This window comes from Colobus angolensis, unplaced genomic scaffold (genome assembly GCF_000951035.1).
Source record: "Colobus angolensis palliatus isolate OR3802 unplaced genomic scaffold, Cang.pa_1.0 Scaffold418, whole genome shotgun sequence".
In the NCBI taxonomy this organism is placed as follows: Eukaryota; Metazoa; Chordata; class Mammalia; order Primates; family Cercopithecidae; genus Colobus; species Colobus angolensis.
In genome coordinates this window covers 1941470-1954460 of record NW_012117577.1, presented here as the reverse complement: position 1 = coordinate 1954460, position 12991 = coordinate 1941470, and the positions used below count along the sequence as shown (strand labels likewise).

The 12991-nt window shown below is 38.1% G+C and overlaps 1 protein-coding gene across 2 annotated transcripts in view; it reads right to left on the bottom strand.

Annotated features, from left to right (window-relative positions):
- Positions 1–9110, bottom strand: part of FBXL4 (F-box and leucine-rich repeat protein 4) — a 76193-nt gene extending 67083 nt beyond the window's left edge. For both annotated transcript variants that reach the window (XM_011956449.1, XM_011956450.1), the window contains exon 1: positions 8912–9110. The gene's annotated coding sequence lies outside the window, so the exon portion shown is untranslated. The remainder of the gene's footprint in view (positions 1–8911) is intronic.
- Between the last annotated feature and the right edge of the window lie 3881 nt (positions 9111–12991).

Genomic DNA, 12991 nt, shown 5'->3' with positions numbered 1-12991 from the left:
CACTCATAGGTGGGAACTGAACAATGAGATTACTTGGACACAGGAAGGGGAACATCACACTCCAGGGCCTGTTGTGGGGTGGGGGGAGAGGGAAGGGATAGCATTAGGAGATATACCTAATGTAAATGACAAGTTAATGGGTACAGCACACCAACATGGCATGGCACATGGATACATATGTAACATACCTGCACATTGTGCACATGTACCCTAGAACATAAAGTATAATTTAAAAAAAAAAAGAAGGATGGATGGATGGATGGAAGGATGGAAATGAAACTAAATGAAACGAAACAAAACAAAACAAACAAAACAAGAGAGAAAGAACCCCATTTAAGCAGATAGCCTTTCTCCTCAATTATTTTAACGGTATCTGGGAAATCATCTGCTGCCTCTTGAACAGTAGCAACTGCCTTTCCTGTTATCTTAACATTTGTAAAGTCAAACTTCTTTCTACAATTATCAAACCGTCCTTTCCTGGCATTAAATTCTCTAGCTTTAGATCCTTCACCTTCCTTTTGCTTTAAGCTGTCATACATTAACTTCACTTTCTCTCAAAACATATTAGAGCCTACAAGTATGCCTTTCTTATAGCAATCCTGCACCCACATAAGAGCTGCATTTTCAATATGAGATAAAGTGGTATTTCACAAAAAGTGCAAGGTTTTGCACCTGCTGATATAACTGTAGCAACAGCTACATAAATTCTCTTTTCTTTTTTTACAGTGGTCCTTTTGCTGGATTCATTTGTCTTGACATGACAGGTAACCATAGCTGCAGACTGTAATCTATGGTACATAACAAGCAATTCAGTTTTTGCTTGTAATGTCATGACTTCTCTCTGTTTCTTGGAAACACTCCCAGCATTACCAGTGGCACTTTCTAAGAGTCTCATGGTGTTATTCAAATTTTATGGTATTACACTAAGTACAGTGAAAAATACATGAGAATCAGAAAGAAATCACTTCTTACTGTAATACACAACTTACTAGAGAGACAAACTGCTCATGTGTAGATGATTAGCTTCACACAGCACTGGAAGCTGATAGCTGCAATATTTGAGCTCACTGCAATAGCAACTGGAGGTGATGATGAAATTATTACAGTAGTATAGTATGTACTACATCTAATTTTATGCAGTTATGATTTAATATTGAATTTACATTTGTTTATATTTCTCTCAACTGCAAATGGAAGCATGTACATTCTGTAAGTGTGTGATCACCTTTTGATAAATTTTAACTTTTTATAATATATTTGTGTGCTATTCATGGCAGTAAATTATAAAATAGACTAGTATCTACAAATATTTTATGTATTCGTGAAATACCTTTTTTTATATATATATTTCCAGGCTATGCAATCTGCAACTTTTTTCAAATTGTTGCAAACCTCCAAAATTTTTCTATATTTATTGAAAAAAACTGCATATGAGCAAATACCTTCACAGTTCAAACCCATGTTGTTCAAGGGTCAGCTACATAGGCATATCAATTCAGTTGTTGTGAACCATTTGGGTTGTTTCTAGTACCAAATTATTTCCAAAGTGGTTGTAGCATTTTACATTCTGACATCAACATATGAGAGTTCCAGTTGCTCCACATCCTCACCAATAGTTAATATGGTCTATCTTCATCCATTCTAGTGGTGGGTGGTGATACCCTGTGCTTTTAATTTGAACTTCTCAATTGATTAATGACATGGAACATCTTTTCATGTGCTTATTTGCCATCTGTATCTTCTTTAGCGCAGTGTCTATTTTCTAATCCATTTTTTTTGTTGTTATTTTCTTATTATGGAGTTGTAAGAGTTCTTTATATGCACTGGATACACATTCTTTGTTAGACGTTTTTGCAAATGTTTTCTCCCAGTCTGTGCTTGCCCTTTCATCTACTTGATAACATCTTTTTTTCTCTTATGGGATACTTGTACATGTCCTAGCAAACATATTACTGAAGAGCAAGATCAAGTACAGTTTCAAAAGAGTAAACCCTGAGAAAGGATTTCATCTTAGACCTGGGAAGTATTTACTCTTAGGGGAAGATCTGGGAAGAGTTAATTACAAACAAATCAAATTTTAAGATACCAAATCAGATTCTGCAAACATTTCTAGTGGGAATGCAAAATCATATAGCCACTTTGAAAAACAGTTTGGCAGTTTATTATAAAGTTCCATCCACCCTTATCAAACCATCCAGCAATCCCACTCTAAGGTATTTACTCAAGTGTACTGAAAACCTACATTCAACCAAAATCCTGTATACAAACGTTTATAGCAGGTTTATTCATAATTGTTCCAACTTGGAAACATCTAAGATGTCCTTGACAGATGAATGGACAGTGTTATATCCATACAATGACTTACTACTCAGGAAAAAAAAAAAAAAGAAATAACTACCAATCCAGGCAATAATATAGATGAATCTTAAAATGCATTTTGTTAAGTGATAGAGGTCTGATGCAAAAACTACATATTGTATGATTTCATTTATGTGATACTTTGGAAAAGGCAAATAGGAAAGGCAGATAGATCAGTGATTGCCCAGGGTTAAGGGAAGAAAGAGAAATTGACTATAGTAACTACGAAGGGGTCATGCAAGGAATTTTTAGGATGATGCAACTGTTCTGTGTGCTTTTGCTTTCAGTCCAAACAGGTCAAGTTGTAAACCTGATACCCTAGTATTGATGTGTTTATGCACATGCTAGCTTATTTGTCTGTTCTCTTTAAAGATAAGTACTACTTGGCATGTTCTGCCCACTTATTCTGCCCAGGGCAAAGCCTGCTCACACAGCCCCAACCACTCATCTTGCCTTAGGAAACTACCTGTCTGGAAAAGAGAATAGTGATCTTCATGACATGAAATATTTCAGACCAGGAACAAGATGGTCAACATAGATCTGCATTTATACATCTGAACAGAATTAACCATTTTAAAGACAGGGAAACAAGCAATTACAGCAAATGGCATTCAATAAAAGTTAATGCCAAAATTAGGACAACAGTTTTTTTAAAAAATCATTATTTAGTGTAAATTAATAGGTTATAGGATCCATAAAATAAGTACAAACTAACTTAAACATTTTCTCAGAAATTAAAAAGTGGTGACTGAAATAAATTGAAAATTAAAAGAGACAAATAAATGACCTAGCGCACATATACAAGAAACCTAACATCTATATAAGATAAAGACTGAAGCTGATTTAAATTCAAGGAAATTCTAAAGGAAAAAAAATGGCTCATAACTCTTACTCACATAGAAATAACAAAATAAAATTTAAAAGATTCTAGATATGCAAGTATACTTCCCGTAACTCTTCCTGAAACTATTACTTAAAAATGTATCCCAGTAAAAAAAAAAAACAAAAACAGAATTAAATATTTCAAAAATAGGGAAGACATACTATTCAAGTAACCAGTGATCTTATAGTTAAACCTAAGTGATACAATAATGGTAAAATTTTAAAAACTGGTTAGAAAAAAAAACAGAACTACTGATATGTTTTGCATCTGTGTCTGCATGCTGAAACGTAATCCCCAGTGCTGGAGGTGGGGCCTGGAAGGAGGTATCTGGATCATAGGGGTGGTTTCTAATGGTTTAGCACTATGCCCCTAGTGGTGTTCTCATAAGAGTTCTGAAGAGATCTTTTTGTTTCAAAGTGTGTAGAGCATCCCCCACTCTTTCTTCCTCCTGCTCCTGCCACATAAGACCCTTGCTCCTGCTTTGCCTGCCACAATGATTGTAGTTTCCTGAGGCCTCCGCAAAAGCCTAGTAGAAGCCAGCATCATGCTTCCTGTAAGCCTGTGGAACTGTGAGCCAATTAACCTCTTTACTTTATAAATTGCCCAGTCTCAGGTATTTCTTTATAGCAATGTGGGAACAGAATAATACAACTATAGAAAAGAAATCAAATCAATAAAACCAAGAATGTAAAGAAGGCAAGAGATCAAGGTCTCAACTTATTAATGGGAAGAATGAGGGCAAAAAAAGAGTCATTTATAGATGGTTTCAGAATTTCCAAACTTGCAGGAGAGGGGAAAAAAAAGTTAATATGACTAGGTTAAATTGTCCTATTAAGAGATAAACGCAATTTTGTACAAGGTAACCTTGTGATGGAACCCTTGTATATTTTGACTGCAGTGATGTTCACAGGAAATCTACATAAAATTACTTACAACTAAACAGGCACAGGGATGGGTGCATGTAAAACTGGTGAAATCTGAATAAGGTTGTATCAATGTCAATTTCCTGAGTATAATATTGTACTACAGTTATGCAAGGTGTTACCATAGGTGGAAACTGGGTGAATATACACAAGATCTACATCTCTCTGTATTATTTCTTACAACTGTATATGAATCTACAATGATCTTTTTAAAAAGTTTTATAAAATGTAAAACAAACAAACAAAAAAAAAGGACAAACTTCCAGGTCAGGCACAGTGGCTCACACCTACAACCCCAGCACTTTGGGAGGCAAGGCGGGTGAATCACTTGAGCCCAGGAGTTTGAGACCAGCCTGGGCAACATGGTGAAGCCCCATCTCTACAAAAAACACAAAAATTAGCCAGGTATGGTGGTGTGCACCTGCAGTCCCAGCTACTTGGGAGGCTGAGGCAGGAGGATCACTTGAGTCCAGGAGATGGAGGTTGCAGTGAGCCAAAATTACACCATTGCACTCCAGCGTGGGTGACAGAGCAAGATTCTGTCTCAAAACAAACAAACAAAAAAGACAAACTTCCAAATTGGAAAGGGGGAAGATTTCAGGGAGAAATATAAGTCCAGCTCAGTTACATGAATGTTTGATGCTTATGAAAAGCAAGTAAAGCAAAATGGTGTAAAATTACTGAAAAAAAACATACAGGCAAAAAAGACCTATCAGGTACACACAAAACTGACAGAGAGGCAAGAGTCATATAAGACAATGTAGACTCCCAGGCAAAAATCATTAAATAGGGCAAAAAAGATACTTTATATTTTTTAAGATAAAATCCACTAAGAATAATTACACATATTATCTTTAAGGCTGAATTCAACCAAAATCATAATCACAGTAAATATCTAACATACTTTGCTTACTGATTTGTTGGCTTTGAGAAAACAACAAATTAAGGATGTAGTATCTTACAACAAATGTGTCAAGTCAAATAACAGGGAAAGGATAGTTTATCAAATAAATGTTTTAGGAAAATGTCCAGCAATTTGGAAAAATAAATGTGTGATAGTATGCCAAAGCAACCATTTTTAAAAATCTAAATCTATGATAACAGAATGTGTACAAAGAGCATTTTAATAATCTTGGGGTGGAAACCCAGAGGCCATAAAGGAAAACAACAGCAGAACTGGCAACATAAATAATAAAGACCTTTATACAGCAAAAGCCCCAAGAAACACTAAAAAATAGACTATGACAAAATACTAGCATATGGTGAACCAAATCATTAATAGCCACTATATGTAAAGAGCTATTACAAATCAATTAGAAAAGAGGAACATTTCAACAGAAACCTAAGCAAAGGATATGATCATGCAAGTAAAAATGAATACAAATGACCAACAAACATACAGATAGTCAACCCCATCAATAAGCAAAGAAATGCAACACTAAAACAATAAAACAGTATTTTTCATCCACAAAATTACTAAATATAAAAAAAAATCATTTCATCTTAGCAAGTCTCTCAAGTTTCTGCATGTCATCTAAGCAGAGGCACTGATGGCCTTTATTTTTCATCTTTTCAATGGTGTTCACATAGCAAATAGCCTTGGCAGATAAACAGATGTCTCCCTCTGGTACAGAGGGCAGGTTTGTTTACCATGCAGAAAAATAAAGATAATGTCTCCCTCTCTGGCAAAGATCAGACACGTTTATTTGCAGCCCACTATGAAAGATTCAGGTTCCCTAAACTAAGGATTCCTCTCTTGTAACACAACCTATTTCACCTGCTAGTGTCACTGGGCTCTTGTCACATCACCCTGTGGAAATCAGGGCTCCAGCAAATCAGCATAAGATGATCCTCTGGCTACCGTTACTGTTGTGCTTTGTCTCTCAGTCAGGAGTCTCATATTTTCTGCCAGTTTCCATGAAACTGTTAGCTTGCAAGTAGGGTATGATCTCAGATCCTTGACAATTATTCGCAATGTGATGTGGCAAAAGCAGCATTTTAACAAATTGTCTACATTTACTCTTATCAACAACTTTTGAGGAGTACTTTGGCAGAATCTCTCATAATTTAACACTTATGTGTAGCCTCTGACCTAGCAATTCCATATCTTAGGAAACAAACTAACATGCAAATATGACAATATACAGAATAAACACAAAAATGATCCTTGCAGTTCTGTTTGTAATAAATTTGGAATAATGCCAACAGCAGATTGGCTAAATAACTTTTGGGTTATTCCTACAATGAAATACCAAAAAGACTTACAAAAAAGACAAGATACTATTATATGCACTGACACAGAAGGATGTTCATCCATTATTATTAAGTGGAAGCTACAGAAAATTATACATGGTACACTGCCATTTATGAAACAAAAGTAGACTTAAATTTATTATTTTTAAAATCTGCAAGCAGTGATAATTTTTATGGAACAAGGTTACTGGGTAGGTGGGCACACAGCACTTTCACTTCCTCCTTTGAGGATTTCTGTATTGCTTGATCTTTTTTAAAGAATGCATACATTTATTTCATGCGCTAATAAGGTTTTAAGTGTCCACAGTAACAACATCTTAAAATTTATTATATTTGAGATATCCAGTCGGGATGGTAAAATACAAATGGATATGAGGATATCCCAGGGAACACTTCAGCCATTTATCTCTCAGATAACCATTTTTTTCTCTTAGAAACCAGGTACAGAACATCCTAAATCATAGGTGATGGGGAGAGGCACACTACAGTTACTATGATACAGTGCAAAGTCAAAAGGCACGCAGATTTTTAATCAGGCTACTTCTCCATGCAACTGTAAGGAGCAACTCTAATCGCAAGTGAGTGAGCAACAGAAGGGATTTATTTACTAACAGTTAATGAGTCAACTGACCATGGAAAAAGCAAGCTAAAATAAACGAATCTCAATAACTGGCAGGAAAATTTTAAAGGGGCAAGAAGTAAAGAAAGGGAATCAATTTGCCCCCACTAAATGTGTTCATTTCAAAAATATTTAGTGATGTCTACAATATGCCAGGCATCGTTCCAATCCCTAAACATTAAAACACATTATAAACCTAGAGCAATAAGAGTGTCACAGAAGCCAGGATCACCACAGGGAGCCAAAGAACACTGCACGACCGTTCAGAAAGTCCCAAGAATACACGAGAATGTAGGGCCTATGGTATTTATAGGAGTGATCAGCAGGGAAAAATAGAATTCAACAAATGATGATGCAGTCAGTAACAAAATTATAAAGTTAGAGCCTTCTTATCTCACACTAAATATGAATAAGATCATTAACAATACTAGAAGAAAACGGAGGTGGATATTTATATATAATTCATGTAGATAAAGGCCTTTTTTAAAGGACGCTGAAGTTAGATCTGCGAAGTTAAGATCGAGAATGTCAACCACAGCAAAATTAAGAGGATGAGACTAACACAGTAAAGAAAGAAGGGGTAGTTTTTGTTAACTGACCATATGTGCAAGCACCATATGTACCATTGTGCAGAGTACTATAATTGCATTATTTCATCATTGCGTGAGTAAAGAAATTATCCATCTTACAATGAGCTGATTTATCTGATTTTCAAGTCAGTAACAGAAGGGAAGAGTTTGAAAATGCAGAGTTCAGAAAAGCCAACTTTTGGGACAGAAGTTAAAAACAAAGTTAGTACTCAGAACACAAGTATGGAAAGAAGAATCCAATTCAAGGAACTTTTAGAGTGCCTACTAGAGCATAATGCACATTTCCCCCAAGTCCTTAATCTGATAAAGGACTATTGGAGCGTTCATGACTCTGGATGAATCTCTCTCTACTCAACCAACAGATACAATATGCGATATAGGATAATGGAGGCAGGAAGTGAGCCTGAAAGAAAAAAATATATACCTATACCTGAACTTAAGAAACCAAGGAGTGCACGCAAGCAGCAGAAAAAGCAGCTTGTGTCTGCGAACAGACCCTGTCCACAGAGATCCCTGCACCTGGTGGTAGTGTGCCCTCCGGAGCATAAAGCCAGCCGGGCATCAGGCCGACGCAATTACCTGACTACAAGCTTATACCATCTTCACCTTCTATAATAGTAATTTGTATACTGTATTTCAATCTGTGAATGCATCTCGAAGCTTTGTGGCAATGATCACTGGGAAATCAAGGAAATCCAAAACCACCCGTTATAAATATGTTGACAAGGAGGCCAAGTAGATGGTCATCATCACATTCTAGGGGCACCCCTAAACCTAAACATCGAAACAAGGTTGTAGCCTGGCACCTTGTAACAGTCCTGAAGAAAGAAAACATAGGCCTGGTTAGGCAAAAACCATCGGATGTCAGAGGGAAATCAAGGGAGCAGGCACAGGAATCACAAGCACAGGCGGGTGTGTGGCCGACGCGTGGCTGACGGGGCAGCACAGAGCGCGGGTGTGGGCGACCCGCAGTCCCCCCTGGTGTAAACAACCCTGAGCCGCGCACACTTCCGGACGACGCCTCACAGCCTGCAGGCAGACTGTAGCGTAGAAACAGCTCGAAGCACGTCAGCAGTTCTCAGGGGCCCCAGCAAGCCCCGCAAGCGTGAAGCGGGGGCGCGGGGGAGCGGGCGGGGAGGGGCCAGCAACGGGGGCCCCTGCCAGGCGTCCAGACTCCCCAAAGCGCAGAGCTGCGCGTTGGCTCGGCCCCGGCCCCGGCCCCGCCCCAGTGCCGAAGGAAGAAGACAGAGACCCACGGGAGGGAGAAATAAAGGAAGGGCCGTACCCTGCAGGGTCCGGGAGAGGCGCGCGCAGCGGGCTTCACCAGCGACCAGGCAGTGCGAGAAGGCCTGGGTGCGGGGGCGGCTCCCCGGCTCTCTGGCCGCTGCACAACCACCGCAAACCCGGCCCAGCGCGACCCGGAAGGAAGACGCTGAGGCCGCGAGGGGGGGCGGGGCCGGAGAGGTGGGGCGGGGCCGAGGAGGCGGGGCGGGGCCTGGAGGGAGGCGGGTCGGGGCTAGAAGTAAAGCCGGGCGTTTCTCCGGTGAGAGGTGCTTTGGGTCCTATGGACAGCCCGCTCCCAGGCCAAGGGGAGGAGCTTCCTGCTGGCTTTCCCGCTCCACTGGGGCTAGTGTAAAGGGCCTAGGTAATATACAGAGGGCAGTGGCTACAAATCCTCTTCGGAATAATCTCCTCCAAGTACTGGCTCGCCTTGTGTAGTGTAGTCCTGCTAGGACTTCTTCAGTCCAGACTTGGTGGATCAGGTGATACATAGGTAATACGGCTGGTACGCATACGCAGAGGAAAAGTATAATATACATTATATGCACTCTGAAGGTATAATTCACCTAGTTTACAAACCTCCTCTGCCCTGTATACAAATCCTGCCTGCAGGCTCATTTCCATACCAACGTTCAGAAGCCTCTGACCATTACCTCTGATGAAGAAGATGGTCTGGCAGTCTCTCTTACTCATTTTGATTTATTTTTGGTAGATTCAGTATGGCCTTTTTTTTTTTTTTTTAACGGAGTCTCGCTCTGTTGCCAGGCTGGAGTGCAGTGGCGCGATCTTGGCTCACTGCAACCTTCACCTCCCAGGTTCAAGATTCTCCTGCCTCAGCCTCCGGAGTAGCTGGGACTACAAGGGCACCCACCACGCCCAGCTAATATTTTGTATTTTTAGTAGAGACGGGGTTTCACCATATTGGCTAGGATGGTCTTGATCTCCTGACCTTGTGATCCACCCGCCTCAGCCTCCTAAAGTGCTGGGATTACAGGCGTGAGCCACCACGCCCGGCTTTGGCACTTTTTTTTAGTTTGCATCATGTTTATCTTGTTACAAAATATCCACTAAGATGGAAAATATTTAGTAAAATGTTGAACTACACATTATTTGCTGTCTGAATGCTCCTAATGAGACAAAACAGTAAGGATATTTACTTATATATGAACAGAATCAATACACGATATGCAGTATATATTGTATACGAAAAAATTAAAATTTTTATTTTCTTCAACTTTTTGATGCACGATAGCTGTACGTATTTTCATGGTACACGTGATAATTTGATTCATTTCTGTAATCAAATCAGCGTAACTGGGTTACTCATCCCCTTAAATATTTATCTTTTCTTTGTGCTAGGAACATTCAAATTATTCTCTTCTAGCTATTTTGACATGTACTATTGATTAATGTTAACTATAGTCATCCTACTGATCTATGGAACACCAGGTCTTATTTCTTCTAAGTGTATGTTTCTTCTAAGTGTATGTTTATCTCCCTTTGTTCCGTCACGGCCCGCCCCCCCTCCAATACTTCTCACTCTCTGAGATCCACTTTCCGAACTCCCACATATGAGTGAGAACATGCATTCTTTGTGTTTCCGTGCTTGGCTTATTTCACTCATCATAATGACCTCCAGTTCTATCCATGTTGCTGCAAATAAAAGAATTTTGTGGAGGGTTTTATGGCTGAATAATATTCCATTGTGTTTATGTACCCCATTTTCTTTATCCATTCATCTGCTGCATGGACACTTAGGTCCTAAATCTTGGCTATTGTAAATAGTGCTGCAATAAACATAGAAGTGCAGATATCTCTTCTATATATGTATGTCCTTTCTGTTGGATCTATACCCAGTAGTGGAATTGCTGGATCATATAGTAGTTCTATATTTAGTTTTCTGAAGAATCTTCATACAGTTTTTCACAGTGGCTCTAGTAATATGCATTCCCACCAACAGCGCACAGTGGTTGCCCTTTCTCCACATTCTCACTAGCATCTCTTGTTCCCTGTTTTTTTGTTTTGTTTTGTTTTGTTTGATAAAAGCCATTCTCGATGGGGCAATATAGCTCATTGTTTTGATTTGCATTTATCTGATGATTAGTGATACGGAGCATTTTTTCATATACCTGTTGGCCATTTGTATGTCTTCTTTTGAGAAATGCCTGTTCAGATCTTTTGCTCATTTTTTAAATTGGATTGTTTTTGTTTTTGTTTTTGCTTTCCTATTGAGTTGTTTGAGCTTCTTATATAAAATATTCTGGTTATTAATCCCTTGCTAATTAAACAGTTTGCAAATATTTTCTCCCATTCTGTGGGTTGTCTCTTCACTTGATTTTTTCCTTTGCTATGCAGAAGCTTTTTAGCTTGATGTTATTCCATTTGTCTGTCTTCACTTTTGTTGCTTATACGTTTGAGATCTTAACCAAAAAGATAAGATCTTGCCCAGACTTATGTCACAGAGCCTTTTCCCTATGTTTTCTTCTAGAAGTTTCATAGTTTTGAGTCTTAAATTTAAGCCTTTAATCCATTTTGAGTTGACTTTTCTATATGGTGAGAGATAAGTTTCTAATTTTATTTTACTGCATGTGGACATTAGTTTTTCCCAACACTATTGAACAGACTGTCCTTTCTCCATTATGTGTTCTTGGCACCTTTTGTAAAAAAGCAATTGACCATAGATGTGTGGCTTTATTTCTGGCCTCTATATTTTGTTCCATTGGTTAATTTTTCCATTTTTATGCCACTACCATGCTGTTTCGATTGCAATAGCTTTGTAAAATATTTTGAAGTGAGGTATTGTGATGACTTCAGCTTTGTTCTTTTTGCTCAACATTGTTTTCTCTATCCAGGATTTTCTGTGGTTCCATACAAATTTTAGGATTTTTTGTTCTATTTCTGAGAAGAACGTCATTGATATATTGTTAGAGATTGCATTGAATATGTAGATTGCATATGGGCATTTTAACTATTCCTCCAATCCGTAAACACAGAATATCTTTCCATTTTTTGCATTTTTTCTAATTTCTTTCATCAGGGTCTTATAGTTTGAGTATACAGATCTTTCACCTCCTTGGTTAAATTTATTCCTAAGTACTTTATTTTATGGGTTGTTTTTGTAGCCATTGTAAGTGGGATTGTTTTCTTGATGTTTTTTTCAAATAGTGTGCTTTTTGTGTATAGAAATGCTACTGATTTTTGTATGTTGATTTTATATCCTGCAAACTTACTAAATGTATTAGTTATAACAGCTTTTTTAGTGGAGTATTTAGGGTTTTCTAGATATAAGTTCATGTCATCTGCAAATAAGGACCATTTAACTTCCATACAATTTCGATGCCTTATTTTTTTTTTCTTACCTAACTGCTCTGTCTAGGACTGCCAGTACTATGTTGAATAGAAGTGAGAAAGTGGACATCCTTGTCTTGTTCCAGTTCTTAGAAGAAAAGCATTCAACTTTTGTCTATTCAGTATATTAGCTGTTGTGGGCTTGTCATATATGGCCTTTACTGTATTGAAGTACATTCCTTTTATACCTAATTCACTGAGCTTTTATCAGAGAAAAATAATGGATTTTGTCAAATGTTTTTCTGTATTGAAATGATCAATGTGGTTTTTGTCCTTCATTCTGTTAAAGTGTTGTATCACATTTATTAATTTGCTTTATGTTGAATCATTCTTGCATGTCTGCTATGAATCCTACTTGACCATGGTTAGTGATCTCTTTTGTTGAAGATTTTTGCATTTATATTCATCAGGGGTACTGGCTTATAAGCTTTCTTTTTTTGTTATGTCCTTACCTGATTTTGCTATCAGGGCAATGCCTGCCCCATAGAAGGACCTTGGCAGTATTTCCTCCTCTTCAATTTTTTGGAAGAGTTTGAGAAGAATTAGAATTTGTTATTTAAATGTTTGATAGAAGTAAAGTCAACATGTCCTGGGCTTTTCTTTAATAGGAAACCTTTTATACTAATTCAATCCGCCACTCACTATTCACAATAGCAAAGACTTGGAATCAACCCAAATGTCCATCAGTGACAGACTGGATTAAGAAAATGTGGCACATATACACCATGGAATACTA